Here is a 9,577-nt window from a genome sequence, read left to right as displayed (position 1 = left end):
TTCAATGTTGAAATGAATCCTACGCTCTTAAATTGGTCTTCTATCTTTATCAAACCAAGCAGAACACTCCCTCCCATGAAAGGTACATGTGCAGGATGATGGTTTAGAGGAATCGTAGCTCCAGATCCATGTCCCATCTTGTTTTGTGGCATCTTTCCATTAAACAAATAGTCCTGGAGTCACCTCTAGAGGTATTTCCCATAGCACCATATATTTGATACATACTGCCAGATACTGTCTTTTTATGATTAAGTTAACCTGTTTTTACAAATCACCTGTCAGCGGGGGGCCATGTGTGTCCATCGGTTTGGTATCAGGTTATTTACTCAGAAGAGAAAGATCTTCATCGACTGATTTTTTTTTTTTTATGCCTAAGCAAACTAAATAAAAAACTCTCTTTGTTTTCATGACTGAATAAACTGAATAATCAAACTGACCTTAAAGGACAACACAATTTCACACTGGTTTACTTTGTTTATATGTGGCGGACCCTGCCACCTTTCTAGCTTCAAACCTTATTTTCCTCATTAATATTGTGAATATTGTAATTCGTAAAAAAAAAAAAAAAAAAAAAAAGAGTTGTCAGTATTTCATTGATTGATGAATTGAAAAAAGTCCCCTTGTGATATAAAAACGTCCATGAACCTTCGCTAACGCTCAGTTCAAGCCACCTGCATCGAAGAGAGCCTCGGGTTAACATCTCATCTCACTTTCAAATCGCAACAATCTCCATCTCCTCTGTTAGCTGCCAAATACTCATTCTCGATGTCAAAAGGTACTGTAAAACCCAGGTGATTTCATAAGAAAGTTTTCAGTAAGCCAGGTGGATACAGGTGGGTGGATTTCCCCCAGTCAGTGTCGACATCAAACGGAGGCAGCACCTGTGCTAGCCGCTCACCTCGGGCTACAAAACACTTTTCTTTTCCAAGGAAGGAGGGAGAGACCCTTCGCAGGTGCACAGCTTACATCCTACCATCCACCAAATCACAAGGTCTGTATCAAAGCTTTGCACTAGAGCCGGATAGACAGCAACAACCTCACTGAGACGTCTTTTCTCCCGGCAGAATGAGATTGCTTGCTCACATATAAGCTGCTCTCTGCTTTCAGGGAGGTGGAAGCATCACCCAAGTGCTCAACTGGACAAGGATCAATAAATACGTGAGGTCTTGTTTGGTTTTTGGCTGCATTCAGAAAAATATAACACTTCACATAAAGCAACATATTGCCACTTTGACTGTTGTTTTCTCACTGGAGTCCTTGAAGGGAAAGTCGACCAACTCTTAGTCTGTTTTCAGGTCTTTGGGAGTGCTACTGCTCAAGTGATGTTACTCAATTCAGCGTCAGGAGGGATTAAAGACTACAAACTTGAAAATAAAAATAAAATTTCAGGGTGTGGAGATGGAAAGAAGTGATGTATAAGCCTCCGTGGCCTGCTGCTCGTGTCTGCCAGAAGCTAGTAGCGGCTTTAGGCTACATCAGCGGCTACTAGCAGAGCACACCCGAATCACGAGTTGTATTATGGGTAACGTAGGTGGCAGATGAAATGTGGGATGAAAAAAGACAGTTCTCTGAATCTTCTGCATTGATTTTGATACTTTTGAATTGTCCATCATGAGTCCGTCAACGTTTAATGAGTAAAATGCTAAATCGGTGAAGCGCTTCTTAAGAAACCTGCGATGCCTGGCTGTAAATATGTGCCATCAAGATATGCTATTATATACAAACACATCATCAGCTCACACACAAACACACGCATACACACACACACACAGGATAACACTCTCCTCTGCTCTCTATTGTCTCTGTTGCTGCAGCTGGCAGCCTCACTGTACTGAAGCAGGGGACGTTTCTTTGTTTCTACACTGTTTTTTCTCCAATGCCAGTGTTTTCATTTGGGCTGGCTACGATTGTCCACATTTACTTTGTTCTGCTGCTTGTGTCTTCATTCACACATCGACAATATGTGATACAACAATAGGATCCACAATATATTTGGAGTAATAACGAGGGCATGTATTGACCCATGAGTTCAGTACAAACACGCACACACTGCATCCTTTTATTCGACTGATAGAAATCTAAGTGTTCCTCTGCAGGCCTGATATTGTGGGGGGGCAGCATATCACCAGAGAAACCACTAACTGCTGCAGACTGTAGCTGCTATTAGCTAGTTAGCAGTGCAGCTAGCGGATCGGACTGGGAGCTTGGGGGACTGGTGCAGCGTTAGTGTTTGCACCAATAGCACAGAAGCCTTGGACCTCGGCCGACCAGAGCTAGCTGGTTAGCATGCTAACTTTGCTAGATATCTCTGTAATGCAATACAATACAATCACATCATAATGTCAAAACTGCTATTTCTTCACATTCTGTTGACAGTTTTTGTACATTTTTTCGAAGGTTTCTGACTTAAATTCTTACATATTGCCCCTTTAAAACTTTATTGTAAATCCTTGTTCCATGAAAATAATGTTTCTCCTGTCCTGATGCCATCTAGTAGAGCAGCCTTGTATTTTGGTGCCACCATCTGGAATCACACAAACTCTGAACAAAATCGTCTACAGGCCTTCAAAAGTAAACTGAAATCTTACCGGTTGGTCCAAATGATTGTTCTGATTAGAAAAACAAATCAGAGATATGTGAGAGGATGTGTACAGATATATAACATCAGATTAAATACATAAAAAAAATATCTAGATCGTTATCTGTTTGTTTTTTTCAACGCGATGACAGATTACAGGAAAAAAGCGTCACAAGAACAATGAGGTCCGGTTTCCAGGCTGATAAAAAAGTCCAGTTTTAAAGGAAACTTGGTGGGTGAGTGCCTTTTCAAACACCGTGTAATTAGGATATCCTTCACAGACATGAACACATTTCCAACATGGAAAAAGGAAAAAGCTACATTAGCCGCAATGCAGCACACTGTTGGTCTGTCAAGAAGCAGAGTACAACAACACACTTAGTGGGAAATAACACATATTGCTTAAAGGCATAATCTGAAAGATTGTCACGAATCAGACTGCATTTTTATATGTTTTATGGCATCTTTTCTGCCACAGTCTTTCCACGTGTTTACATTCAATAATTACTGTCCCCGCCATGCCCATGTTATATTTAAATGGCCATCAAATGATAGAGGATAATAGCCATGTCACTGTGTACTGTTTCCTCCCTTTGCAATGTGTCAGAGCTGTATTACACATTAATTGTTCAACGGCTGAAACCAGGGGGTGGCTTTTATTGTGAAAAAGCAGGAAAAACAAGAAACACAATGTATTTGTCACTGAGGTTAATGATATCCCTAGTCACTCACCATAGTATTAAACTGTCACCATCTGAGGATTATCACTTTGATTTACCTTTAAGTACGTTAATCATTACATTTATCAAGGAATCGCTGCTTGTTAGGGGCGTCTGAACTGAGAGAAGCTGTCGGAAATGGCAACTTTTCACATTAGAGGCAGAACAGAAACAGTCTTGTGGGACCAAACAGTGGCTGGATTGTTCCTTGTTCAGTCTGTGTCACTGAACAAATTACTTCAGCAGTTAAAAGATAGCTGGAGTTAAATCAGCGGCGCTACACTGAACCCATCAAAGAATGATGCATTGTGGGAGACTCGTGTTTTGGTGCAAACACACCTGTACGACATGTGTCATCAATGCGTGTGTGCAAACGTTCATGCATGGACATGTTTGGGAAAATCAGCTTCTCTGTGTTTGTCAGAGTGTGTGTGGTAAAGCGGAGGTCCAGTTGTCCAGGAACACAACAGTCGCACCGTCTTGTCTGTCACGCATGTGTCGTCTGACACTGTGCTGCTTCTGTACGTCTCCCGCTGACAGTTTCTAGCCCACGTTTGTGTTGTTTCAAAACTTCAAACAGGTAAATGATTTGTCTGGATCAGGGAACGTTATAATGAGGCAGAACGTTCATACCTCGTAGATCACTGTTTGTCGAAAGACAGCAATGTAAAGAGACAGTATTTAAATCCTTTAAGCGTCCCCCTTTTTCAGTGGACTCAAAAGCTCAGACGTGCTGTATTTTGCAATACATGAGGATCATTTGATGTATCTCACCTGGTGAGTGATGTAACCACATTTTAAGGTTGGCTGAAAAATTACAAATCAAGTACTTCAAGCACTCAAGTAATCAAATCAAGAGAATGTTCAAACACATTTTTCTTCAAGTGTTATTCATCTTGTGGTGGAGTGTACTGCGGTCTGCGGCCATCATCACTTCATGTAACTAAATTGATGGTTGCATTTTCGCCGATGTCTTTGTCTGCAAGTGTTTCTTTTAAAAGGTAACGACCATGGATCACCTCCATGACAGCACCCAATCTGCATGTGTTGGGTTATTACTCAGTTGTCGACGAAGACGTCTCTACCTTTTTCTTGTCTGCCTGTGGACAGTCTGTCTGCATGCTCTCATATATATATAACACAGTACACTCCTGAACAAACCACACTGGAGTAGTATTCCCTGAAATAGGCACAAGAACCTGGTCCAGTGGGCTGCGGGGCAGCATGTCATGTAGGAGGAGGATGCCACTGTGTTAATTACTTGTCTCTCATCAGGGGGTGAGGACGACCTCGGCTATATTAAACCCCTCACTGGAGTGGGATTCTTGAGCCCCTCTGACCCCACAGTGGCATTCGCACTGCTGTCATAGTTCACATACTTTCCCTACAGTCCTGTGCAATGTGTGCGCAACAACCTTCTCGTCAATATTTTTTGGAAACACGCGCTGACTGATTTGTTTTCTGCCATTTCCAGCTGCGTCTGCGCCTGCAGTACATGCACAGCGGTCCAGAAAACAGAAAGAATGCTCTCTGTTTTAAATGCTTCATGACAAAACAGGATATTTTCTTTGAAAGATGGTCTTATGCAACGGCTCGTGCATTCTCCGGGGATTTGGTTTGAATTTGAACATGTGAACTTCAGCTGCCCCAGCACGCCCTGCTTGTACATCTCTGCAAAGCACTCAAGGCTCAGGGTGAGCTGTCAGAGGACGTATGAGGTAATACTGTTACACCCCTATAAAAACACGCTGTCAAGTAAATGGGAAAACAGAGTACTACACTGCCTTGAATGAATAGCAAACATATGGCAGTCCAGAGTTAAAATCCACTTGCGTGACCAGCTGAACACGCCGGGCTCTTTCATTTTAATACCCTCTCAAATTTGTGTAATTAAATATGACATGACATTCAGTGTTTGATAAGTAGGCCCTACTGTCTTCGAGGTGAGCTGGGTCAAATTGATTACACTTGATACATATTCATTTTAAAGCCTGAGTATGGGACGCGAATGACTGGATTTCTATTTTAATTATGAGAGTAGTTTCTTCATAAATCATCATAGAACAAGGCTAAATGACAAAATGAGCCATGCTAGCTGCTCTTTGAGACTTAGTCACAGTGGTGCTTTGAGCTAAATGCTAACATCAACATGCTAACATACTCCAAATGACAATGCTTACATGCTGATGTTAAGCAAGTATAATTTTGCCCAAAGACACGTTACCATGGTAACATTTGCTTCTTAGCACAAAACACAAAGTACAGCTGATGAGGCCGATGGGAATGACGTAAACAATTAACCAAAGCATCGGACAAACTGACCTAATGATGGCATTGAGGAATCACCAAGATCGTTACAAGTCATCCTGAGGGGGACATGAATGTCTGTACCAAATTTTATAACAATCCATCCAAGAGTCTGCAAGATCTTTCATTAAAAGCCAAACATATCAACCTCCTGGCACTAGATAAGAAGTGAGGGGATCACAAAAGTCAGTAGGATTAATCCTCTGGGGACCATGAATTTACAAAATGTCAGCTCAGTCCCTCCAGTAGATGTTTAGATATGCCCATCTGGAGCAAAGTGGAGACTCAAATGACGTACAGATAGACACTTTCATCCAAGGGCATAATCTGCCGGACGGGCCATTGGAGAGCTTCTTGTCCTGGGCACGAGACTACATGCTGCTAGCATGGCCACATGGTCTGTTTAATAAGTAGAGGACAGAGCCAGTGTGACATCACCCATTAGTTTGTGGACTACCATTTTGTAGCCTTGTGTTCGGCATTACGGCTGTTGCCATTTTGGTTTTCGGAGCCAGAAGTGACCATATTTGGACGAGGGGGTCGAGCTGGGGAGGATACTGATTGGTTGTGTGAGAGCCGGAGGACGCCGCGGTAGCATCCCTTGCTTTATTGTGTATTTTACTCTTAATGGGGCTATAATTTATTAAATGAACATCATGTTGTATAGCAGAAGACTTGAAACTAGTACTTTTGACCATAAACTCATCAGGAAACTGAGCTAATAAATCAAATTAAAAGTAGGGTAACTTCTCAAAAGCTTATATAAAGTCGGGCATCTTTTTGAAACCAGTGGAGTCACCGCCCCCCCTACTGGCTATAAGAAAGAGTGCAGGTTTAAGGCACTTCCACATACGCTTCACTTTTCAGACTCACAAACTCTGCTCGCTTATCACACTGTCTATGATGGCTAATAACAAAAACAGGAAGTCTGATGTCAACGTCAGTGCACCTGGTCCCACGGATGTGAATCAAGGCTCTAATCGACTACGTACGTAAGAGAAAATGGTGGACGCTCTTAGTTTGAACGCAGTACAACATCTTCTGTTATTATATTTCAGGTATGCTGCACAAACATGCTCACATTCCTGTTATTATCCGTAACAAAACCCATCTTGTGTTCACTGTCAGTAACTTCTTACACAATCAGACTTGCAGATGACATCATCGTTGGCTCTATTATGTGCCGTTTTAGGAGAAAATTATACTTGATCCCAAGACAGGTCTCAGCTAGCCGAGGCCATAACAAGTAGCACATGGCAAATTCTCTCTCTGTATTTTTCCCTTTTAAAGAAATATCTGTTTCAGATTAATCATTGTGCAATGTGTTTCTCATCCCGAAGAAACAGTCCTGCTCTCTTGCATTAGTCTGGAAGATACTGTACTTACAAGATGGACACCAGCTTCTAATGCTACGATTTACCGACAGATGCACTTTGAATAAAAACATGGATTTATTGGCAAATAAGTCTGACGAGCATCTGCTTTATTATCTTATTGTGTTTGTGGCTATTTGTGTGTGAGAGAGAGAGAGAGAGGGAGAGAGGGAGAGGGAGCACAACAAACAGTGAACCGTCCAAAGTGATGAAGCAGATGGTAATCACAGTCTAGACAGGCAGGGCAGAGAGGAGGTAGGCGAGGAGGAGATGGGCCTTGCTGTTAAATCACCCACCCACAGGAACAACATTTTTAAGCCGTTTTCCAAAGACGCCACTGCACAGATTTCTGCAATGCGAAAAGCAGGCACTCAAATTATCATGGTAGCGCATCATGATGAACCAACAGTACCAGACTGGAATATTAATAAGTTGGCATGGGGGGGAGAGGAAAAAAAAGAAAAAAGAAAAAGGAGTGCGCGTTAATGTAAGTCAAAGCGTTTGCTGCATATTACCTCACACATTATGTGAGCAGCACTTTTTTCTGCTGACAGACGAGAGAAAGACAGAGGCATATGACTCTGACAAAAGATGTGAGCAAGCCTCGAATGGCTGGAAGTGTGACTTATAACCCAGTGAGCCTCCCTAACACCCCCACATTGTCTGCTGCCTGTCTCAGCGCTGTTCTCTCTCCACCTGTGGGAAAAACACAAGTGCGTTCTTACACGTAACAATCAATAAAAAACTCATCCCACTTTGCTGACACAGTTTTAACCTAAGTGTGAGAGACCGCCAAACCCCGCACACATTTGAATTCACGGTGCATTCGTATCGACGTGGCCTCTGAATACTGAAGGGCACAGCAGCATCTTTATGTAAAGGAGCATATTCTGTCAATAACAGCGGATAATCACAGGCTGCAGGGGGCTGCTGCACACTGTGCAGGCTGATAGCACAGGACAACAGGACTGGGAGGCACAGGCATGATGACACACAAATACCAACAACACATCTTTAATCTTCAGCAACACAAACAGCCATTTTCTGATTACAAGCGTCAAATTAATCGAGCGTCGTTTCCTCGTTTGTCTTGGTTTCACCAGAGGTCTAACCCTGTTACAGCAGACCTGCCCTGATCTGCTCTGACGTAGCTACTGGTTGATTTAATCTCACATTAAAATCAATTAATTGATTGAGCAATCTTAATCACATGACACATGAATCATTTGGACACTGAAAGAGACGCTGAACGCTCAGACACACAAGTTCAGTGGAGTGCTTGTGCCCTCTAGTGTCCGAACTGTACATTTCTCTGAGGATATGAATCATTGCAGCACAGTTTCAAAACCTTTACTCACAATTCATAGTATCTGGGTCTGTTTAATCAAGGTTGAGGCCTAGAGGATCGTTTCTTGATGTTGTTTCTTATTTTTTTTTCAAATTATTCCTTAAATGATTCAAGTGCAAACAAAAAAACAAACAAAATAATGTATAATAATTATTAAATAATGCAAATTACTTCCTATCATAACTTTTTTTGTCTGTGTGTGCTTATTAATCACATTGCAGGGATAAAACTGTGTTCCTGCAGACACGTTACAGAGACTCACATCACATTTTGGGGACAAGCAGCTGGTCTCCATAAGTAAACCTCCATATTTGTTTCTCTGCATTCAACATATTTTGCCTGTTGTTCCTTCACTTAGGTGTTTGACCCAAGAAATGCCACGTGTAACCTTGAACTTGAATGCTGTACTTTATAGCAGTTAACATGTATGAATCACTTTTTTATTGTCCATATGTGAGCAGACTGTAACGTAACGGGAAAAGTTAGAAGGACCCTTGAAGGACCCGGGTCAGATTTTCCACGACAGTCCAAATGATGTGACTTTATGCCTCGTCTCAGCGCCACTCTCTGCTCTGCTAACCGAGGCTAACGTTCAATTAGAAACAGTCTGCTCACGTGAACTAACGACTGACTTCAAGCACAACACAGAAGTTCCACTTTAAAGAGGAACTAGGTCTCTGAATTTTAACATTTACAATATTAATGTGGTAATAATACATTTTCTTTTTACATAACTGAATACACAAGCTGTTCTCAGAGGAAAATAAGGTCCCCAGAATGCTGTTTGAAGCTAGAAAGGCGGCAGGGTCCGCCACATATAAACAAAGTATGAAACTGAAATATAATTGTGTGGTTCTTTGAGGTCAGTCTGTTTATTTAGCTTATTCAGCCATGGAAATGAAAATAAAGACAGTTTGTTTATTGAGTTTGTGTCAGCAGAAAATAAATCAGCCAGTGAAGATCTTTCTCTGTCTTCCTTAAAACTACATAGTGCACCTTTAAAATAAAATTATTTGCATTTTCATAGATTTTCAATGAGGGAACTTACAAAGTATGCTATTAGGAAGTTTAATTAATTTATTTAACTTTTTTTTTTGATTATAATTCAAATCAAAGCATTTCTGCCTTAAAACACATGAAATCTGAATGGAGTTTGGCGATTATGCCCAAATTGAGTCATGCTGTCAGGGTGCAGATATGGTGCCACCTGGTGGATTTTGTAAAAGCCTTACAAAATATGTATCTTACAGTC

This window comes from Pagrus pagrus (assembly GCF_965226575.1).
Source record: "Pagrus pagrus genome assembly, chromosome: 1".
Taxonomy (NCBI): domain Eukaryota; kingdom Metazoa; phylum Chordata; class Actinopteri; order Spariformes; family Sparidae; genus Pagrus; species Pagrus pagrus.
Note: the sequence above shows the minus strand (reverse complement) of the source record.